Source organism: Carassius carassius, chromosome 25 (genome assembly GCF_963082965.1).
Source record: "Carassius carassius chromosome 25, fCarCar2.1, whole genome shotgun sequence".
NCBI classification, from domain to species: domain Eukaryota; kingdom Metazoa; phylum Chordata; class Actinopteri; order Cypriniformes; family Cyprinidae; genus Carassius; species Carassius carassius.
The window spans coordinates 10,212,740-10,236,986 of NC_081779.1; the positions used below are offsets into that span (position 1 = coordinate 10,212,740).

Consider the following 24,247-nt stretch of genomic DNA (forward strand, 5'->3'; position numbering starts at 1 on the left):
ACTTCAGAAATTAGCGAGGGTGGTATAGTCTTAATGCACATTTTCACATATTTGTCCCATCTGTTGCTATGAATATCACTTTGTCAATCACTGCTAATTTCAAAGCACTAAAAAGCTTTCACTCTTTGTTTAGTGAATGTATAATGTATTATAAAACCCCCCCAGCCAAACCATCTTTTGAGCCAGTGCCCCAGACTGCCCCCCCCCCCGCCCCATTATAAATGCTCTAGACACACTCCTGCATTCAAGATGTAGGTGACTTTGTTTCTTCAGTAGAACACAAACAAAGATTTTTAATTCAAACCGTTGCAGTCTGTCAGTCATATAATTGAAGCGAATGAGCATCACTGCTTTAAGAGACAAAAAACATACACAAAAACAAATGAAACCCTGAGGCTTAGTAGGGCTTGACGATTAATCAAACGCGATTAATCACAATTGTCATGCACATTCAGTAAAGCTGGTTCTGTGATTAGTAGTCTAGTAAATCTCCATCACCTGCTTTCAGGTGAAGCAGCATTTACTACACAGAGCCGTAGTTCTCTGACAAGCTGCAAAATCATGTTCATAATCGCAGACAACATAATCGTAGTATTATGAAATTGCCAAAACACAATGACAACAGCTGTTCGCGTATCTTCTCAGTGAACTACGGCTCTGTGTAGTAAATGCTGCTCCATCTGAGAGGACGTGAACATACCAAATTTAACAACATATTTCTACTCCAAACTCAGTTCAAAACGTCAATCGAGTGTTTGAAATAAATCCTTCTGTGAGATGATGTGGCTTCTTAATAATTAAGGCACACTGTATTTCATTGTATTCTAAGCAGGGATACATGTCGAGTGACTATATCAAAATGGCTATGTCGATTAGCATTTCACTATAGATATACCTTATTATGATGAAAATTATAATAATAAAAACTTGGATAAACCATATATTTCTGTAGTCATGTGTTTATTAGTCACATTGAATTAATGATAGCAGTAAAATCTTGGCTGCATCCGAAGACTTCTGCATGCCTCAGAAGTCAGTCCGACATTCATTTCATGAGGTGCCTAAGTTTCAGATGCAGCACTTCTGTTTATTCAGCTGCAGCCATAGGCATTTCCTGGGTTTCTTCTTTGGGGCATATTTGGATTTTCAGCGTGAGAGCCCCCTCTGGCCTTCGGATGGAGATTTACTGCTGATCACAGAACTGTGCTTCACTGAAACATACGCATAACAATCGTAGCTTTTGCCTAATCGCGATTTACTGCCTTTGCAATTAAATTTCAATTAATTGTGCAACCCTTGTTCCCAGGTCATCTACAAGATGGATTAATACTGATAAAGTCAAGAAAAGATTAGACACAAACATATGACAGTATGATTGAAATGTTAAAATGTCAAAAAAAATTAATAATAATAATAAAATAAATAAAACACGTTTATTCTGTGGTACCTAAAAATCTTATTTGGCATCAACGTTTTTTTTCTCATAGGACCCAATTGCATACAATGTAGCATAATACATTTTTTTTGTTTGGATCCCTGCCGCTGCATGTCAGTTTTGTGTAGGCCTACTACGATTGTCTGCAGGTCCGAAAGTGAAACCTGGTGGCAGAGAACAAATTAGCTTTTTTTAATAAGCGTGCTATTTTTGCTAAATATTTTTTAATGTGAATCAGTGGATCGACAAAAAGCGAATTATACAAATACGCATTATACAAATCTAAACAATTACACTGAACAAAATTATAAATGCAACACTTTTGCTTTTGCCCCCATTTTTCATGAGCTGAAATCAAAGATCTAAGACTTTTTCTATGTACACAAAAGGCCCATTTCTCTCCAATATTGTTCACAAATCTGTGAGCACTTTGCCGAGATAATCCATCCACCTCACAGGTGTGGCATATCAAGATGCTGATTAGACAGCATGATTATTTCACAACGATGCATTAGGTTAGCCACAATAAAAGGCCAATCTAAAATGTGCAGTTTTACCACAAAGCACAATGCCACAGATGTCGGTTTCCATAAGCAAAGAATTTCAGCCCTGAATTTACTTGGCAGAAGGGACAGTCACAAGCCTCCTGGATTCCATCCAAAATATCTTAAATTGTGTTCCGAAGATGAACTAAGCTTTTACAGGTTTGGAACGACATGGGAGTAAGTGATTAATGACAAAATTTTGTTTTTGGGGTGGTGTATCCCTTTAAGAGTTATAAATAACGTCACTCTTGCCCCCAAATGTTTAAGCATATGATACTAGTTAGAAGTAGTTTGAATATGTATGGCAATGTAGACTAGGTTTAACATAACTTCCTGTTCCATCACTTTATCTACCTCTTGCTCAAAACCGTTATTTTCTTTTTCCACATCATGTTACCCAGTGGCACAAGCAATGGCCAAAATGGATGGTTTTCTTCAGTCAGACTAGATTATGTTCATGTAACTTTAGTCACAATGGGCACAACAGATCAGCATTAATTTCTAGACCTCTGCTACTCCCCTTATGTCACATAAACATGGGCATGGTTTAATTTGTTTACATTATTAAATTCATACTAAAGTACATTAGCATGGATAAAGTAATTCAGTCAAACATTAAATCTTGTGATCAAACGTATTAATAGATAAAATATTTTTAATTTCTTTAGAAATACGCACCTTTCACTGTTAGTCAGAGAATAGTTTGCAGTCTGTATAACGTAGACCCACGGCCAAAAGAGAGCGGAAACAGCGATAGAGTATGAAAAAAAAAAATTGGTTTCAGAGACAAATCCACACAGTAGCCTACTTCTTGTGTGAGAAAGTCAAACAAAATCAACAGGCGCAAGCACATTTAACCGTCTCCTCGAAAGTCCCTTCACATGTAATGTGATAGGCTAGTATCCCGTTTACTGGGCTGTCTATGAGGAGGAGGCGGTGCTGAACCTCATATCATTGGTTTTTGGCTCAAGTTTGGGTTCCAAGTGAGTTTTTTTTTTTTTAAAGCAAAGTTTCGTCGAGTAACGTTAGCCAGTCTGGTGACTAGTTTATAGAAGGCTTGTGAATTGTTTTGACTAATGCAGCATTCAGAATGACAAACAAATAAATAAATAGACTTGATAAAACAACTTTGGACATGGTGAGGTTATGGGTTATTGGTATAAACTAATACATAGCTTTGGTTATGATGAAGCAGAACATGTTTTTTTCATGTGACGAGTGAAGATGTCATGATTTGACTCCCTGTACACTCCTAAGTATAGCGGAAGCAGCACATAAACAGAGCAGAAAGAACAGGAAAGCAGAGCGGAAGCGCCACATGCAGAAACCAGAACATAGGCCTATGCCTGGTTTAAAAACCCCACACTCGCAGCCTTGGCCACTTCAGAACCGTGGGCTTGACAGGAAGGAAGTGCACAATATGTTCCAGGTCTTAAAGGGATAGTTCATCCAAAAATGAAAATTTGATGTTATGCTTACCCCCAAAGCATCAAAGCAAGGGCGCAGAGGTGGGTAGAGTACCCAAAAACTTTACTCAAGTAAAATTAAAAGTACTAGTCTGAATAGTTACTTGAGTAAGAGTAGTTAGTTACTAGTTACGCTGGATCATGTACTGAATATCAGAGGTGTAAAAAGTACTTGAAAATTTTACTCAAGTAAAAGTACAAGTACTAGTCTGAATAGTTACTTGAGTAAGATTAAAAAAGTATTGGATAAAAAAACTAATTGAGTAGTAATTACTAGTTACTCTGGATCATATACTGAATTATCAGAGGTGTAAAAAGTACTCGAAAATTTTACTCTAGTAAAAGTACAAGTACTCAGTGGAAGTTTTACTCAATTAAAAGTACAAGTATCTGGTCAAAATCATACTTGAGTAAAAGTAAAGTACAACTTTAAATTGTACTCTAGTATTAAAAAAGTAGAAGTACTTTTTTCTGACAGACAATACAGAAGAATGGTTAAAGGGAGGGAACAGAAAAAATGCAATGGCACAGGTCAAACATGTTTTAGTTCAACAACAACAATTAAAAGGAAACCCAGCTAAAAAAAAAGAAAAACAGGCAAAGGGATTAAATTGAGTTTATTAAGAGGCCTTTAGAGTTTTTTTTTCTTAGCAAATATTGATAAATAATTATTTAAGCCTAATTAGATTAATGAGAAAAGCATGTAATTATTAAGATTAAAAATTAAAAATATTCACTGACAGTCCTAATTCTGATTCATATAATGACATATTGTAAATACAACTTATCCACCACCTGGTAAGAACATCACTAAACATGAATTACAATTAATTTAGCATATAATGTTTATTTAAACACTTTTTTGGAGATTTGTAACATTTAATAATAAAAATTTAAAAATCCCACAAAAATAATTTTATTTAAATTCTCATCACTGATTTTATTTGCACTCAATTTTGTGCATTCAGCTAGTATATTACATAGCTAATGGCTCTATTAAAACAGAACAAATAATGAATAAACTTTTTTGGGCGGGAAAAGGCAACTTTGCTACCTCAATATGCTTCCTCAGATTTGATGGTGAACTTTTGAAGCCAGACATTTACCTGAAAGTCATAACTGAAGTAGAAATGTGTGTGTTTGATGCATGAAAACAATGATCATTAGTTCTCACGTCAGAAACACACGTTTGAGCTTCTGTTTACCATATTTAATGGGCATAAGATAAAATAAAAATATAATGTACTTTTCAAGATTAAATAAAGTTGTAAGGAGTAAAAAGTACAGTTTCTTTTCTTCAGAAATGTAATCAAGTAAAAGTACAAGTAGTCAGTTTAAATGGTAGTTGAGTAAAGTACAAATCCCCCAAAATAATACTTAAGAACAGTAATCAAGTAAAATTTTCCAAGTATTTTACACCTCTGCTGAATATCTATAGTCTATTTTTATTTAGATATATAGATAAAATGTATGTAATGTGTGTGTGTGTGTGTATAATCATTCCAATATGTTGATCTACTATCAACGATATAGCTTTCCATTCATCATCCTAAACAAAATGTCACAGGTTTCAAAAAATATTAAGCAGCAAAACTGTTTCTGGTAATAAATCAATATATTAGAATTATTTTTTGAAGGATCATATGACTCTGAAAACTGGAGTAACAGCTGATGAAAATTCTGATTTGCTTCACTGAAATAAATTATATTTTAAAGTAGGCTATGTATTATATATGTATAAATAACCTCTTACACAGAGAAGAGTGAAAATTCCTTACATGACCACTAAGTTACCGAACATCTGAACATGATGAACCAAATGCACATTGACCGATCTTCTGTCTGTTCTGCAAAATGTAAGCAAATGTATATTTCTGCAAGCGTAAATATTTTGAAATATCAATATTAATTGTCTAGGCAAAGACATTCCTCCTGGAACAAAGCTAACGCGGGATTGGAGGGTATTTATTTCATACTCTATGACAGCTTATTTAATGTAAAAAATAATATTTTATTTAATGTATATGCAAGGGAGTCATGCACTCATTATTTTTGAGGTGGCACGAGTGGGGCAGGGGTTTGTCATGTGACACACAGCAGCCACAACAGCATATTGGCAAATTATTATTAAGCATTATTTCTTTCTTTTCATTTTTATTAGAAACATTCCCAGACGTATGAACTATATCATGAAATATCTCAATTCTCACCTTATAGATTATGTTAGATAATATCTGATGGTCAAAGCCCACACTAAATGTTACTTTTTGTTATTCAATACATTTGAAGTCATTCAATACATTTCTAAGTAATTCATTATATTCTATTTTTGTTTTGATAACAGCAGCACTCAAACTGCTAACAACTGCAAACAAGTTAGTGCATGTTAATCAAGTTCCAACGAACTGACGACTGTTTGTACAAAGAAGTTCACAGGGTTAAAATATGCGCTGGTCAAAGTAGCCTAATGTAATCTATTAACTATGTGTAACGTGGCGGTACAAAAGCAAAGGAGGTCGTAAGGGTGTTTTCCCACACTCTTAACACAAAATATGCATATGTATGACAATGTATGGTCGACTACGCCACCCCAGACCACTGGGGAAATAACAGCCCTAAGGGCACACAGGTTCGTCTTGAATGAGTGGGTGAGGAGACATGAATATAGAAAAGTTTATTATGTTTGTCAATATTGACCAATAAATAGCTAAACTTCCAAGTGAAAACTCTACATTGGCCATATAATAAACAGGAAGGCACACCATCAATCTGCATCTACACACACACAATAAATCAATTCCCATTAAAGAAAACCAAATGGCCAACAGGAGCGGTAGCTGGGGGTCCGGGTCGGCTGCCAAATTGTAGAACGAACCCCCCCCCACAATAGTCCACTACAAATACCCAAATGCACACGTGAAAGTTAGATGGCAGCAGGCACACAGCACTATAACGTGAACACACCACACAAATGGCAGCCTCGCCTTCACCCCCCAGAGACCCAGCTCCTATAACAGAAAAAAAAAGAAGAAAACACAAACTGATAACTACAATCTGACAGAAACTCAAAGAAATAAATAAAACAAAAATAACAAACGTTTATAAAAGTACAATACCCCCAAATAAGTAAAACAAAAAAACAATGTCACAAAATAAATCAAATAATTCAAGAAATTAAACCACTTAGCACAAACAAAATAGCACAAATGTAACAAAAACAGGTTAACAGTTTGAAATAAACCAAGTTCACTCCGGTTTACAGTGCTCAGAGGTGAGGCACGGACTGAACGTAAACCAAGGAAAACCAAATAATCAAACAACCACACGGTAGACACGAGATGCTGATTCCAAGTTAGACCAAGGGAATTCCATATGCGGCGGCCCGGGGAGACGTTCAGCCTGCCCTCGAAACCATGCACTACACCCCGATAGCAACGTGAATCAACCGCTGGGTTGCTATCGTGATAAAGGTCGAGGCAAAACAGCGACGCAGTCGCGATCACGGTTCAGTGTTGATGCTCACTTCCCACTAATTAGCCCAAAAAGACTCAGTTATGCAGGAGAGCCCTGCAGAGCATAAGGAAACTATATTAAAACAGGAAAAGAAAACATTACAAATACGCAAACTATAATCCTACATACCACGGGATGATCCTGCACGCAAACCGCTTCGTAGTTGCACACCATATTCAATATAGCGGCTCAGTCAGACCATATGAGTGACGTGCTATCAATGCCACTGAGGACAAAACCAATCATAAATAGCCGAGTCGCAGTCAATTACTTGTTATAAACAAAACTATACATACCGGTGAAGAGTGGGCAGCCAGCACAAAGCAGCGGGAAGGAAAAAAAAAAGAGCAGCTTACAATCCAAGCCTGACAACAAGAAGAATTCTCATCAACCACCTGCACAGAACGAGACGCACGAGTTCACCCCAAACAACTCACATACCTGTGGCGACCACGGATGACGTCACGAGGGAAATACAAGGACGCATGCCAAGTGGCCATAACATGTCCTTTATATATCTCAAACCAAATAAGGAGGAGGGGTTACTAAACTAAGCACAGGTGGATGACATTCCCTACAGTGGATTCAACCACCCTGCTACATATGCATAAAAACCTGTCTGTTTACTTAAGTAACAGATATGGGTGTCATGCCATAACATATTTTTAATATGACTGACTTTATATTAAATGTGAATTTTAACAGTGAAAGTTAATGTGATATAAAACCGGCTACTAATCTTTCATTGTTCAGAAAGAGAGCAAATAACATTTACATGATCAAAGAACATTTCCACTGACAGTCTAGAATTCAATCACTCTCAAAAACTTCCATTAAAATCACAGAATCTGTTAACACTGTGAAATATCTTAATTACAGATTCATACACACCTGCACTTGAGGTATTCAGTCAGCGAGCGAGTGAAGGAAGCACTGGCATTTTAGTGATGACTCATCGGAAACACCTTTGATTGGCAATTGCATTCAAAAGCTCAATGGAAATCGTATGTGATTGGTTATAATGCACAGTTTCTGGAAGCTGCATTCAACTTGGCTCCCCTTTGGTAATGTCAAAGTGGCATCGTGTACAATAATCGGATGTAGCATAAGTTATAGGCCTACCAGTTACAGGCCTACCTGTCGAACCGTGGACCGCACACACAGTGTTCATCTAATAAAGATCTTCCTCGCTAGCAAACAATAGCCTTTGCAGATCTGCTTTCAATTCAGTGCAGATCGCCGAATCGCCGCTCTTGATGTTCTTAAACGTTCTGTTACAACTCTGAGTAAGAACTGCTTCAGACAGATCAGTGCACGCGGCAGGGACCTGAACGAATCATTCAAACTGATTCACGAACCAATCACTGGTTTGCCCACTGGTTTGATCAAGCCTTTGAACAGAATTGACTCAAGAAACTGGCAGTGGCAGGCCCTGACATGTGTAGCTGACTAGGGCCGCTTTCTTCTCCTCTTCAAAGATCACTGAAGACCAGAAGAGCTTTTCTTCTAATTTAGGTGAGGAGTAGGCTTATCTCACTAAATGGAAGCAAGCTGATTATAGTAAGCCTTCTCTAGTTATTTAATTTATTAAAAGCCTACTTACTTTAGTTAAGTGCTTAAATTATAAATAGTCATTTATTCAATTATTTAGTCAATTTGTATTTTGTTGTTTTTGTATATATTTTTGCAATGAAAGCGTATCATCCAGGTTCCAGAAATAATCACTGACGGTACTTCAGAAATTAGCGAGGGTGGTATAGTCTTAATGCACATTTTCACATATTTGTCCCATCTGTTGCTATGAATATCACTTTGTCAATCACTGCTAATTTCAAAGCACTAAAAAGCTTTCACTCTTTGTTTAGTGAATGTATAATGTATTATAAAACCCCCCCAGCCAAACCATCTTTTGAGCCAGTGCCCCAGACTGCCCCCCCCCCCCCCGCCCCATTATAAATGCTCTAGACACACTCCTGCATTCAAGATGTAGGTGACTTTGTTTCTTCAGTAGAACACAAACAAAGATTTTTAATTCAAACCGTTGCAGTCTGTCAGTCATATAATTGAAGCGAATGAGCATCACTGCTTTAAGAGACAAAAAACATACACAAAAACAAATGAAACCCTGAGGCTTGTCATGGTACAGTGACATGTAAAGAGAATAAATACTGTTCAGTTTCTTGCACAGACCGATCGTTTCGTGTCTTTACACATCAATGTATCGTCAAGAGCCGCAGGGTTTGTGTATGTTTTTATATGACACTCTCTGCCAGAATATTTTTGTGAGTTCTCTGTGCTCTCTCTCTCTTACCCTCCCTTTCTCTCCCCATTATGCTTTTCCCTCCTTCCTTCTGTGTTCTCTCTCTCTCTACTCTCTGCATTCTTACCTCTCTCTATCTCAAAGCTACATGCTTGCACACATAGGTATATTACTTAAGTTTCAAATAGTAAAATATAGCAGGGGCTTGTCCGACCCAGTTTATTGAGTTCGATCTGTCCTTTTGTCTAGAGTTGAGTTATCCTTTGCCTGATGTGCTCCTAATATGGCCAGAACCTCCTGCCCATATTCCCATTTCAATAACACACGGATGTAATCCACATCCCATGGGCTCTAGAGGTAGCAGGAAGGAAAACCCTTTGTTTGCTAGATATTCCAATAAGATGAAGTGTACAGTTCTTATTGGATAAAACACTACAATAATAAATAAATAATGTAATAAACTTTGTAGAAGTTTGTGAACAGACAGTGCCCATGCAAGGACTGAGAATAGTTGAAAGACATCGAAATATAAAGAGCTAATATATTAACACTATACCTTTAAGGTGTAGCCGATCTGACTTGAACCAGACAAATTAAAGAGTCGATCAGGGCTGTGGTTGAAACATGAGCCAAATTCCTCAGGAAGGCAACAGGAAGTCATAAAACATTCTGTGCCACAAGTCCCAAGCAAGATAACCAACCAACCAACCAACCAACCAACCAACTTTTTCACAGAACAGCTTTCAACATTAACACCACTAGAACAATTGTTGACAATTTCAATTCGGAGAAGAGATTGTCAAATTTGTTGTTCGTAATTGAAATGCAACGCCGGACATCACATGTAAACCCATGAGAGTTATACACCATATGCTTAAACACTTTCCCCACCCAGCAGAACCAGACTGAAATTCCTAAGGGGGGGGGGGCCTTTGAACCTCTAGTCTCCACAGAAATCTTTGTCAGATAATGACACAGAAACTGTCTTTTCTACATATATATGGACCAAAAGGACTTCTAAATGAATATCAGTCCATCGCTTCACTCCATATTCATTTGTGTAACCCACACATTTGACTATCATGTTATAATCACTTATTGTGTATGTCTTTTAATAACTATTGGATAGCTTAAAGATACATATTCGTGTTTAGTGTGTACATTTTCGAATCTGTTAGCTTGAAACAGTTATGACCATCAGTTATTTGTCAAATGTATCATATTCTTGTTATAGCTTGTTATAGCATGTTATTTAGTTTTAGCTTTTGTTAAGCTTCTGCTATTAGTCATGCCTGCTTTTAGCTTTTAGCTTGTAGCTTTGCTTCCTAGCTTTAGCTTTTAGCCATGCTTTAAGCGTTCTTTGAGCGCGGTTCCAGCGTGCTTTGGCCTGCACGTCTGCTGCTACTTAGCCACAATGAGAAGAAACACCACCTAGTCTCTGCAAACTTTACTTTTCTTTTCCGTTTGAGAGTTTCGTGTTCTGAGTTAAGTTTTGTAACGCCGTGTCGGACCTCGACTGCCCGTTCAACTTCAACCAGCCCACACAACTCTGCATCTTCAGCCAACGCCCAACCACGGGCTTCCCAAGACGTCACTTCAGCGACTACTGAACTTCCAGCCAATCAGCGACATCGGAAACCCCCTTTCGATGACAACAAAGGGAACACAGGCAATGTACCTTCAGACATTTGTACTGGTGTATGTAATATAATTTTAACATCATTGAGGAACTCAATGCAAGGGTTAATTAAGTGATTGATGGTTGTTCATGTTTATGCAATTTCACGTATTGCTGTAAACTTGGGATTCCACATTTCCATTCTCTTAAACTCATCTTTCCCTAACTTTCGATCTTCCTGCAACTTGTGTGAATGTGTGAGTGCGTGCATTTATGTGCTAGATTAGTTTATATGTCTTAGATTTATCTAATAAAGCCTTATTCATATTGAAAAGAGAAGTATCTTGTGTTTTGTACTTACAAGTTAATGTCTTAAACTGCCGATCTTGTTACTGTGCTAATTGAAAGTGTTTTCACTATACTTTGGATATTAATATCCAGTGCAGATTTGATGTTAAACAGCTCGTTCAGTGAATCGCAGGGCGTCTCAGTGATCAGCTGTGAAACAGTGATTCTGTTCAAATTCCCTTTAAAATTTTAAATGATTCCCTTTGAGCTAAATTGACCTGTTTCCCTTACAAAGGGCACTGCAACTTTGGCTTTTTTAAGGGTAAGGTCACCCAGAAATGAAAATTAGCCCTTAAATTACTGACCATCAAGGCATCCTAGGTGTGTATGACTTTCTTTTTTCAGAAGAAAGAAAAATGGATGCCCCGGGGGTAAGCAGATAAACACAAAATTCTATCATTTTTACGCACACTAAATCTCAAATACCGCTCCAGATCACTACAGTGTGTAGTTGTTCTCAGATCACAGTCAGCCTTTTACGTGCTTTTGTTTACATGAACTTTAAATAAATAAACTTTATAAATGTCAGGTACAGATAACTTTTAGTTAAATAATCTAGGAGTAACAAAACCAGGACTTGGGGCCTTTCAAATATTGTTGTAGACAAAAGGGGCCCTCCATGAAGTCAAAAAAAAGGAACCAGCTCCCAAACCTGTTAACATGGCTGGTGAAAAATCTGCTTATGCCGTGCTTACTGTAACTACCGTGCAACAGTTTTCAAAAAAGACTTTTTTTTTTTTTTTTTTGCCAAAGTGACAACGAATGGCCTACATGCACAAAGGTTAGCCCACACTAAATGTTACTTTTTGTTATTCAATACATTTTAAGTCATTCAATATATTTCTAAGTAATTCATTATATTCTATTTTTGTTTTGATAACAGCAGCACTCAAACTGCGTGAACTACACAAGTTAGTGCATGTTAATCAAGTTCCAACGAAAACACCTGACTGTTTGTACAAAGAGGTTCACAGGGTTAAAACTTTAGAGAGAAATTTAGCTTTAGTTGGAATTGACACATTCTTAGAGAAAGGGAAGCTGTGTTCAGGCTACATAAATTAACTATGCAAACCCTATCCTAAAACCCAGAAAGAAAAAGGTTTTGTGAATGTAGTAATTTTTTGCCATTGCATTGTTTACTGTAAACGAAATTAATCCATTTTTAAAAATTTTTCATTCTTTTTTTATACCAAACTTTCTATAAAGATGATTCTCAAGTGTTATGAAAGTTATGACAGAATGCTTTGATATACCAGCATTTATAAATGGGTATTCCCATTAAATACAATGTATCTATACATTGTATCTAATTTGCATATTAATGTGTTCTTTGGTCAACATGTTGTGAAAAAAGAAGTGTAATAATGGGAGTAATAATTGGCAAGATTTTCATAATATCTAATATTTCATAGGAATATTGAAATATTGGGGGAGGCATGGCCTAATGGTAAGATGGCTGACCACTACTCCTGTTGTTGACCTACTCCTGTTGTTAGTTTACGGTGTGTGTGTGTGTGTGTGTGTACTTAATGCAGAACACAAATTCTGAATATGGGTTACCATACTCGGTCACTCATCACGTCACTTTCACTCTTGTTTTATAATTTATTTCCCTATATCTTTGTGTCTCCCAAAATGTGCAATAAACATGCTTTTAGTCCTGCTGACCTCTACAGTGGACATGTATGAAATCGATGTACTGTTTCAGAAAGTCATATTTTGATTTAAAAACCCCATAACATTTTCCTGAGATGTTTATGACAAATAGTTAAAAAATTAGTCAGATTACAAATTTTTTAAAGAACCAAGAAAAAGGAGTGTTCATGGTGAAACTTACAAACATTTGGTATCACTGGAAGAAAGCCCTGAATGTGCTCTGTACAGGACATCCAGACTTAAAACTTGCAGAGGACATGCAAGTTTTCAATGAAATTCACTAAAATATAATGTCCCAAACAGAGCACAAAAGTCTATTTCTAGGTCTCAAGAGACTATACACTTTTAAGAAAAATGGTTCTAAACAGTACCAGGAAAGGATTCTTCGGCTTGTAAAAATAACAGAACCCTTTTTAGGGCTAAATAGAACCATTTTTATAGGGTTCCATAAATAACCATGCTTTGAAAATGCTGTACACTCTAAAAAACGTGGGTTGAGCCTCTGCGAAGGACTTTGGGTTGGTTTAACCCAAGTTTGGGTTGAAAATTGGTCTAGATTTTAACCATAGACGGCCCCATTGGAACTCAATTGAGACAAGTGAAGCCCATTTTTAGTGTTTTTTAGCACTTCCGTTTCTGATGCGCAGACTCGAACTAAGCTTGATGACGTCAGCAACCTGTCTGACAGATGTAAATCTTCTAGTAGCTGTGCGTGAAAACTGCCATCGTTAATCTTGCAGAGACGGCGAGCTTGAGCGGGGAGTTCTTTGGCGTGAGTGAGCAGGAGTAAGTATTCTGATTAATTATTTTGTATAGTATTTTAAAATGTAATGCCAGGGCTTGTATCTATGGGCTTCTCTCTTGACGTCTCCCCGATTGCCTGTGAGCTTCTCCTCCTGTCTGTACGGTAATTTCTCTACTGTGCGACAGAGAGTCGAGTGGTTATGACGCAATCGTTAGCCTATTTTTACAAAAACTGTTTCTACAGGGCCATAATGTAACATAGAAGGTAATGGAGCCCTTTATACATTGTCGTGTATCTTTAGAAATAAATAATGGACAAATGGAGTCTTTAAACGCCTCAGATGTAAAGTTATTCGCTGTCAAAGTGACGCCAAAATGAATGGGAGTCAATGGGATGCTAACGCAATTGAAGTTCTGCTACAAGATGGCGGCATGCGGCCGACTTCAACTTCTGGTCGACTTCCTTCCCGCCTGATTTTAACCCAGCCTGGTTGGGTTGAGAACGCGGACGTGAAGGAGAGCACGCACGTCACGTTAAGATCGTACGTCTCCAGTGCGAGCAGCCGCTTTCAGCGTGAAAGAAGCGAGAAGCTAGTGAAAGACATTATGGTAAGTAAGTTAAAGATTCGAAACGTAAAGTTATCGTTTATTGTTTACCCGGTTGTATGAAAGGCGGGAAAAAAGGAGCTTAACGTTATATTAAAAAAAAAAAACGGACGTGGTTTTCGCCTCAGACACGTTAACGGCCTCATTTAACGTTACTGAACGGAAGAGGTACTTTTAATATAACGTCCGTGAATGTCTTCAAGACTTAATTAATGTTTGTTTTTGTAGATAACTTCATTCTTATGAGACTGATGTGAGTTATTTTTAGAAAATTAATGTTTCTGTTGTGTCCTGCCTGTTTAATTCACATTTTGATGCAACAACAGTGTGATTGTTCATATTTTATAGAAACCATTGATGTACCTCTTTGCAGAACTCAAACTAACTGGAGTTAACGGGACAGAAGTCTGCTTGTGTGAGGTTTTCTCAGCTTCTTTGGAAGAGAGGGAAAGATCGTTTAAGGCAAGTAAACTTCATAATTCCATGTTATCAGTTATCAGATGTAGTTGTTTTTTTGTTGTTTTTTTTACTAAGAGTAAAATAATGTTTGTTTCTTTGTTTTGTAGATGTTAAAAGCCAGAGACATGGGAGATCATCATTCTTTTGAGATTTTATGTAAGTTATTTTAAGAAAATAAATGTTTATGTTGTCTCCTGCCGGTTTACTTCACATTGTGATGCTACAACAGTTTGATTATGTGCTCATTTCATTAAAACCATTGATGTCTGTGTTGATTGCAGAACTCAAACCAACTTTGGAGATGTCTGATTTGGAGAGTCATCATTCTTGGTCTTCCCTCTTAAAGGTAAAGTTCACACAAAAAATCATTTAATTGCCCTCATGTCATTTCAAACCTATTAGACTTTTGTCTGTCTTTACAAAACAAATGAATATATTTTGAATTTTCCCATGATTTTGTTAATCCATTTATAGTCTAGATAATCAGTATTTTCAAGCCTCATAAATACAGAGTTATTGTAAAAGTAATTCATTCCGATATTTATATATGAATAAATCTTAAATTATATGATAGCAAACATGTATGTTCAAAATAAAATAATGGTCTCCCAGAATAGCAATGGAGGACACAAATTAAGAGAATATTAAATATATTTATTTGTTTTCCAAAAATGAGCAGAGTTTGTGTGAGTCTGGAACAACATGTGGAGAGTAAATTATGACCATTTTCATTATTTGGTGAATTAACCCTTAGAAGAGCAGCCCTCCACGTACATGAACATTTGTGAGGTATGTGAATGTCATGTCTGTTTTAATGTTTCAGTAAAGAAGCTTTCTGAAAGCAATATATTTATTCAAACAATATAACATGCCCTCACACTAGTGCTGCCATTATAGCCTTCTGGAGCGCTGTGGTGGACAGAGACATTAAACAACCACACAAAGTGTTGAAACTTTAACACAGATTTAGGGCTGAAACGATTCCTTGAGTAACTCGATTACAAAAAATGTAAAGCCTCTTTTAATTTATTTAAAATCTCACATCAGGTTCTTTCGCAATGATTTTTTTAATGTGACAACGCGTTTACGTCACCCAGAAAGCGGAAGGAGACACAAGCGCTGAGTCCGAAGTCACATACTGCAAGGAGTCAGCAGTGTTTTGATTTGAGGGCGTGGGCAAACGTAAAGAAAACGTCGTGGCGTGTGTCCATTGCAAGATAGAGCTGACATACCACAACTAGGGCCCTATGATTTCCGCGATGCAGAAAACGCGGAGGGAATCGCGGAATCCAGTCATAAAAATGGAATTTACAGTTTAACGCAGAATGGCACGGAATTTACCAAATTTTGAATGAACTAATAAAAAATAGGTCATTGCACTTACAACCCGAATTCCGGAAAAGTTGGGACGTTTTTTAAATTTTAATGAAATGAAAACTAAAAGACTTTCAAATCACATGAGCCAATATTTTATTCACAATAGAACATAGATAACATAGCAAATGTTTAAACTGAGAAAGTTTACAATTTTATGCACAAAATGAGCTCATTTCAATTTTGATTTCTGCTACAGGTCTCAAAATAGTTGGGACGGGGCATGTTTACCATGGTGTAGCATCTCCTTTTCTTTTCAAAACAGTTTGAAGACGTCTGGGCATTGAGGCTATGAGTTGCTGGAGTTTTGCTGTTGGAATTTGGTCCCATTCTTGCCTTATATAGATTTCCAGCTGCTGAAGAGTTCGTGGTCGTCTTTGACGTATTTTTCGTTTAATGATGCGCCAAATGTTCTCTATAGGTGAAAGATCTGGACTGCAGGCAGGCCAGGTTAGCACCCGGACTCTTCTACGACGAAGCCATGCTGTTGTTATAGCTGCAGTATGTGGTTTTGCATTGTCCTGCTGAAATAAACAAGGCCTTCCCTGAAATAGACGTTGTTTGGGGGGAAGCATATGTTGCTCTAAAACCTTTATATACCTTTCAGCATTCATAGAGCCTTCCAAAACATGCAAGCTGCCCATACCGTATGCACTTATGCACCCCCATACCATCAGAGATGCTGGCTTTTGAACTGAACGCTGATAACATGCTGGAAGGTCTCCCTCCTCTTTAGCCCGGAGGACACGGCGTCCGTGATTTCCAACAAGAATGTCAAATTTGGACTCATCTGACCATAAAACACTATTCCACTTTGAAATAGTCCATTTTAAATGAGCCTTGGCCCACAGGACACGACGGCGCTTCTGGACCATGTTCACATATGGCTTCCTTTTTGCATGATAGAGCTTTAGTTGGCATCTGCTGATGGCACGGCGGATTGTGTTTACCGACAGTGGTTTCTGAAAGTATTCCTGGGCCCATTTAGTAATGTCATTGACAAAATCATGCCGATGAGTGATGCAGTGTCGTCTGAGAGCCCGAAGACCACGGGCATCCAATAAAGGTCTCCGGGCTTGTCCCTTACGCACAGAGATTTCTTCAGTTTCTCTGAATCTTTTGATGATGTTATGCACTGTAGATGATGAGATTTGCAAAGCCTTTGCAATTTGACGTTGAGGAACATTGTTTTTAAAGTTTTCCACAATTTCTTTACGCAGTCTTTCACAGATTGGAGAGCCTCTGCCCATCTTTACTTCTGAGAGACTCTGCTTCTCTAAGACAAAGCTTTTATAGCTAATCATGTTACAGACCTGATATCAATTAACTTAATTAATCACTAGATGTTCTCCCAGCTGAATCTTTTCAAAACTGCTTGCTTTTTTAGCCATTTGTTGCCCCCGTGCCAACTTTTTTGAGACCTGTAGCAGGCATTAAATTTTAAATGAGCTAATTAAGTGGATAAAAGTGTAAAATTTCTCAGTTTAAACATTTGCTACGTTATCTATGTTCTATTGTGAATAAAATATTGGCTCATGTGATTTTGAAATTCCTTTAGTTTTCATTTTATTAAAATTTAAAAAACGTCCCAACTTTTTTCCGGAATTCGGGTTGTACATCAAATCACGATATGGACTAATATCTGTAAATATTAAGCTGGAACAGTATTTTTAAATATGAATCCTGCATGTTCTGCGTGTCTCTGTTAATGAATGGAGCAGAAGCGCGTCTTCCTTTTATCACAAACACTGAAGCGAGCGTGACGCTTGCGGTGATTTCAGCGTCAACAAGTCCTGTTTCAAATTTTTTTTTTTTTTTTAAGGTTTAATCACACAAAATTTCTTCCATGTTTTATTTTTAATTGTAAATCCCCTTTGTTTACGAAAAAGTTAAGTTTGCTTAATTTTCAATAATTAAAAGATAATTAAATTAATTTTTTATGTGTTTAATGTTTAATGTGCATCTCAGAAAATGCTTTATTTAAAACCCCAACTGAATGGCACTTAAATGCACTTAACTCATCTTTCAACTTTATTGTCATTGTTCACAGTACAAGTACAGACAGAGAAACAATGGGTAATAATTAAATGTTTATTTTTTTATGTATGCATTGCATTCTATGCATTTAAAAAATATATTTTTTTCTAAAAAAAAAGGAAACTTAGTTGTTCATTTTAAGAGACCCAGGAGTCTTATTTTCTCTTGCATAATTAATATTGCACTTTAATTAAGCAAAAACACATTGTATCCGATTACTCGATTAATCAATGGAATTTTTGGTAGAATACTCGATTACTAAAATATTTGATAGCTACAGCCCTTGCACAGATTATTTACCCGTCCTTACGGATGTGAATACACCTCTACCTGAAAATGGATAGTTTAATTAAATGTTTTATTTTTTCAAATGTGTTTCTCTTTCTAGGCCACTGATGAAGAGTAGGCGGTGACTGGGATGAATGCTTGTCAGAGAAGATATTGTCCTTTCCCCTAAACTGATGCAGCAGTGGTTTTAAAAGAGGACGCTGCCCTGGATGTAGAAGATGTCACATGTGCTGATGGGGCTTCTTCATGACTACATCCATTATGCTAAAGAGATCATGAAAGTTGACAGTGATGCATGATCTGTATTCATGGACTATGAAACAAACTGTAAGTGCATCACTTGTAAAAACAATGTTAAATGCTTGTTCTGTGTTTAGTAGAAGAGTTTACACTCTGTCATTCATACACATGCTCACATTCTTTCACACACACGTCTGTTAAATGTTATATCAATGTTAATGTTGTGGTTTATTTGTGTACTGTCATGCTAGAATAGTTGGTAAAAAACCTAACTAATTGTACATTTATAGTATAATAGTGATTTTGTATATTTTTATACAATATATAAAATTGAACAAAGTCCAGTTTATATTCAACAAATGTTCAATGCTTTATTTATGAACTCTGTAGCTGTTAATGCCATCCTTTTCTGCATTTCTTCTTACGTGTTACTTTTTGACTTTTCTCTTGTTTTAATATTATAATATTAATATTAATAAATATTTTCCTTTTGATAATTATTTGTGTGTAAAAGTGATATTTAAAATGAACAAGATTTGTAGGTTTAATGCCTAGCTCAATTTGGGTTCATTTTAGACTAGTAGTGTTTCCCACATCCTTACACTCAATTGGTGGCGGCACTCCGCGAGTTCATTTTCTGCCAGCAGGAGGCGCTAAGAGCGGGAGAGGTACGTTTCTCCGGTAACGGCTGCAAAGCGGCACTGAGCTCACAAACGCTGCCTTATCAACCAGGCGGCAAGGAAGTCGACTGGAAGTTGAAGTCGGCCGCGTGCCGCCATCTTGTAGCAGAACTTCACTTGCGTTAGCATTCCCATTGACTCCCATTCATTTTGGCGTCACTTTGACAGCGAATAACTTTACATCTGAGGCATTTAAAGACTCCGTTTGTCCATTATTTATTTCAAAAAGATGCACAACAATGTATAAAGGGCTCCATTACCTTCTATGTTACATTATGGCCCCGTAGAAACAGTTTTTGTTAAAATAGGCTAACGATTGTGTCATAACCACTCGACTCTCTGTCGCATTACCGTACAGACAGGAGGAGAAGCTCGCAGGCAATTAACTTAATATGGCGTACTGGCGTTACATTTTAAAATACTATACAAAATAATTAATCAGAATACTTACTCCTGCTCACTCACGCCAAAGAACTCCCCGCTCAAGCTCGCCGTCTCTGCCAGATTAACGATGGCAGTTTGCACGCACAGCTACTAGAAAATTTACATCTGTCAGACAGGTTGCTGACGTCATCAAGTCTTAGTTTGAGTCTGCGCATCAGAAACGGAAGTGCTAGAAATCGCTAAAAATGGGCTTCACTTGTCTCAATTGAGTTGCAATGGGGTCACTGTGTCCATTTCTTTTACTATGTTATCAAGCACATGCGAAATGAAATCGAACATTTTCTAAATACAGTAGTTTTCCTTCTGAAATACAGTGATAAAAAAAAACACCCTCTCTGGTTTTTGAAACCCTGCAATGTAGTCATTTTAAACCATAAAAAAATCAACCCAGCAGGTTTGGTTAAAATAACCCAGCGTTTGGTTCGTCCCTTTTTGACCCAGCGCTGGGTTGCCAAAATAACCCAAATTGGGTTGTTTTCAACCCAGCAGTTTTTAGAGTGTATATGACCTTAATGGTGTAATAAACAACCTATTTAATGATAACTTATTTTCATTATTATTAGTATATTAACAAAGTTTTGTCATTATTAATATTATTTGTATAATTTATCAATAGTTTTTTTTTTCTATCTGCCTGGTATTACAATATCCTGCAGTTTTTAGGGTTTTACATAAAAAGAACAACAACGGTACTTTTGTTTTTTATTGACATGAATGTTTTTGCAAAAATGACAGTGTTCTAACAACCGTTATTAGCAGAATGCATTCATAAATGACAGTTGACACTGAACATAGACAAATACTTAAAATAAAACCAAATAGAAACTGAAAATAGTGAAATGAAGACCAGTTTCAGAGAAATTCTGTATTTTCATAATCCTCTATGATGTCCATCATTGTGTATTTTGATGTGATTGAGTGGCTGTTTCTCTCTGCAGATGACGAGGTTGTAGCATGTGACATCATCTGAAATACACAATTGAGTTCCATTTGTTTTTCTGTAAAAAAAAAAAAAAAAAAAAAAAAGGACCAAAACTTTTATATTTTTGTTATTTACTTAGTGGTGAAGTGGAGAGAAGTATGCTTAACTGGACAGGGCTGGTCAACTTACATGTTCCCGAAACTGAAAAGAAAAAAATACATGATTTGTAAGAAACCAGTTACAATTCGAAAGTTAAAAATTTTAAGAAAGAAATAATTTACCTGTTGAGAGTGTGTTGACAGTCTGTGTTGTTGGATAGCAGAACTCCAGAAATAAAGTTGGCCTAATGAGACATATTTTTAGAGTGTAGCCTCTGGAAGTAATAAATAATTATATATACAGTATAAAAAAATAAATCTAACAATATGGATTATAAATTCAATATCTCTGTTACTTACTCTTTTACTTAGTGAGGAATATCCTCAGCCAGAGCTGCTCACTCTTACATGCGATCAAAAAAGAGAAAGGAATGTGTTTGTTTGAAAACCAGATACAATTTTAAAGTTACATTTGTACTTAAATTTAAGAATTAAATAATTTACCTGTTGAGAATGTGTTGACAGTCTGTAGTTGGATCACTGAACTCCAGAAACTCAGTAATGTAGTGCTTTGACAGATTTGGAAAAACAAAAAAGAAAAAGGAACCCTAAACTCTGACACAAGGAACGATTTCAGTATTAAAAATAAATTATTCAGAATGTTATGGCTCTAAATAGATCGTTTCTACATGTAAAGAAGATTTAAAAAAACAACTTTTTTTAGAGTAGCTGTCATCTGAACACACATACTCTTCACTTCTGTACAGATAAAAATGTACAGTTACACGTGTGAATGCTTCAAATAGCAACTTAAATTCAGGTTGAGATTTGGCAGTTTTTGCTAAGCTGGTTTATGACATTACTTCAACATTTTGGATAGCACAGTCAAACACAAAATATATAGCAATGGCTCCTAGTCAGGAAAGCTCCTGTGACATTCATTGTGTGCATATGTATTTATGAAATGACATCCATAAAATAAAATAAAAAACATCACGTCCAGAAACGGGATCTTTCAAGTGTTACACAATCCCACCAGCCATTCAGTTATAAAGCAAAGTTCCTATCAGTAAACCCTGCTAACAATGCCTTCAAAGTTCATCATGATATCTAGTTCCAATTACTTTTCCTATAATTAAAGCTTGTAGTAAAATAAATAAAGAAAAAACATCCACCGTCATATACTGTTTCATGGCGCTGAATTTCCTACACCTTCTACCTTATTATATTTATTCTCAGGTTAGGTAAAGGAAGTCAAATCTGTCCTATCTCATAAGCATCTGAGATCATACTTACAAAACAGGTCACAGAAGACTTCTCCGTGGTTTATTCAAATAGTAAGCAAGCAGTACAAATATAAAGTTCTCAAGACAATATTAGCTATGGCTCAGGTGCCGGAGAGCTCTTCAGGTGATCTCGAAGCAGCATCTGATTTCATCATGGCACTTCACAGTCTTTTATACACAGCAGGTGGATCCCAATGTCTTGTGACATCATATTGGAAATCCCCTAAGAAGTTTTTTATAAAAGGCCTTGCACCTTTTTGCACCTTCTACGCTTGTCTGAAAAACACCAGCTGAGGTTGTCAGGATCCTGCCCTGACAGTCATGTCTGTCCTGTCTTTCTTTGTCTTGTTTGAGCACATGACTCTGTCTTTGTTTTTTTTGGCCATGTGCTCCTCTTGCCCTGCACCCCTGGTTTAGTCCTAGTCTAGTCCTTGTTTACTTGATTGTGTCCACCTGTTCCTCATGTGCTTTGCTCCTTTATATTGTGCCCCTTTCCCTCATGTCTCTGCTGGTTCGTTGCGTTAGTTCCTTGTGTAAGAGAATCCCTTGTCAGTCAACTAGTGGCATTTGTAGTGTTATAATCATACTCTCTGTTTCAGTCTAGCTTTTCATTTAGTTCTCTTAAAGTTTATAAGGTTTTCTTTGATTTTTGTTGTTTTTATCTAGTCTAGTTCCTGTCTGTATTTTTGCTCGTTTTCTCAAGCCTCTAGTTTGGTTTCTTTTGATTTAGTCTTTGGCCAGTTTTTTCTGGTTATTGATTCCTAGAATCTGCTTTTGGTTCATTATTTTTGTTTTATTTGCTCTCTGCAGTTTGTAATTGTTTATCCTTGTTTTTTCTAGTCATAGTGTGTAGTCAGTGTCTTATTTTGCTGCTGCTTGTTCTCTTTTGTGGTTTTGTGTTGTGTGTGTGTGGATCCCTCCTGCATGCCGTTCTCAAGACGTGGCCATCTGATTGGACTTGTATCACTACAGCTCAAAGTATCAAGCCCTGGTTTCTCAAGCTGCTGCCTGATCTCCAGTGTTCTCATTGACTGGTGCTGCTCTATTTCATCTGTCCTCCAGCAAAACAGCAAACTTTGTCCAGGTCTGACCAAGGACCAGCCCTGCTAATCCTGGTCTTCTCCATAAACCTCACTCCCTTGAACATTCTGCATCTGGGTCACTCTCTAGTAAAACTGCTGTGGCAATGCATTACAGGTAATTGCCACTTTTTTTTTTCTTCAAAGCTTGCTGATACATGTGTGGTCTCTGTGCATACATGTTATAAAAAAATCTTAAATCAAGTGCAGTTTTACGTAAACCACTTTCTCAATTAAACAAATTTTATTTTCGTGATAAACCACTTCCTTTAAAACAACTCCAGTAACAACTGAACTTTATTGCAATACAAAGGTATAAATAAAAAGTAAAGGCATACTTTAACAACAGGACCATTGCTTAATTTCCTCTACAACATGCAGCAGTTCTATTTGCCTATGAAGCCTTTTTTCCGGAAATAAACAAAATGTACCCCTAGACATATATCAACTAAATACATTAAAGGTACAGCTTGTAGGACCTGCCACGAGAGGGCGCACTATCAAAACAATAACAATCGCGTGGTTTGATGACGCTAAGAAGGAGCGTGGAATGATGGGATTTGTCTTCTACCCAACCGCTGACGGCCATCAATCAGACGGAAAGATAAATCATGGATTTAACGTGAGTTCAACGATTTGCATGAGTAAATTACATACAAAGTCAATGCAAAGACGTGTTCAGACTATGGATCAGACGCGTCCTCTCATGGGTCTAGAGACGCAATGCCCCGTGTTTGGTGTGTATGCCCCATAATACTAATCTTGTTGATCGTTATAATAGCATAGGTTTTCTGTAAAGATACAAATCAAAACCACTCCCCTGTCGAGTTAAACACAAGTGAGATCGGCATCTCTTTCTAGTTGCAGTTTGTCGTGAAGCTACTTATGCATTTGTCAAGGACACTGTTGTCATGTGGTTTCTACGTCAGTAAAGGAGGTCACAAAGGGTAACTAATATCATTGACCGGCGACTGCACTGCCTCGTGTCTCATGATTTACAAGTAGTTCAACACTTCAGAGATATTGTTAGTAATCAGCTGGACAAAATATATAACACTAGCCTAGTGGTTTTTGAATATTTTACTGCAAATATCTTACAAATTGTACCTTTAAACAGTGAGGCAGGGTAATTGTATACTTATGCATAAA

At 36.8% G+C, this 24,247-nt stretch overlaps 1 protein-coding gene and 1 long non-coding RNA gene across 2 annotated transcripts in view; one reads left to right on the plus strand and one right to left on the minus strand.

Moving 5' to 3' along the window:
* Positions 1–22,155, minus strand: part of LOC132104869 (gasdermin-E-like) — a 36,082-nt gene extending 13,927 nt beyond the window's left edge. The window contains exon 1 of the mRNA XM_059510393.1: positions 22,030–22,155. The gene's annotated coding sequence lies outside the window, so the exon portion shown is untranslated. The remainder of the gene's footprint in view (positions 1–22,029) is intronic.
* LOC132104674 (uncharacterized) lies at positions 14,756–18,871 on the plus strand. The gene is made up of 3 exons (XR_009423569.1): positions 14,756–14,806; positions 14,932–14,996; positions 18,450–18,871. It is a non-coding gene; the product is annotated as an uncharacterized LOC132104674 (long non-coding RNA).
* Positions 22,156–24,247: the final 2,092 nt, after the last annotated feature.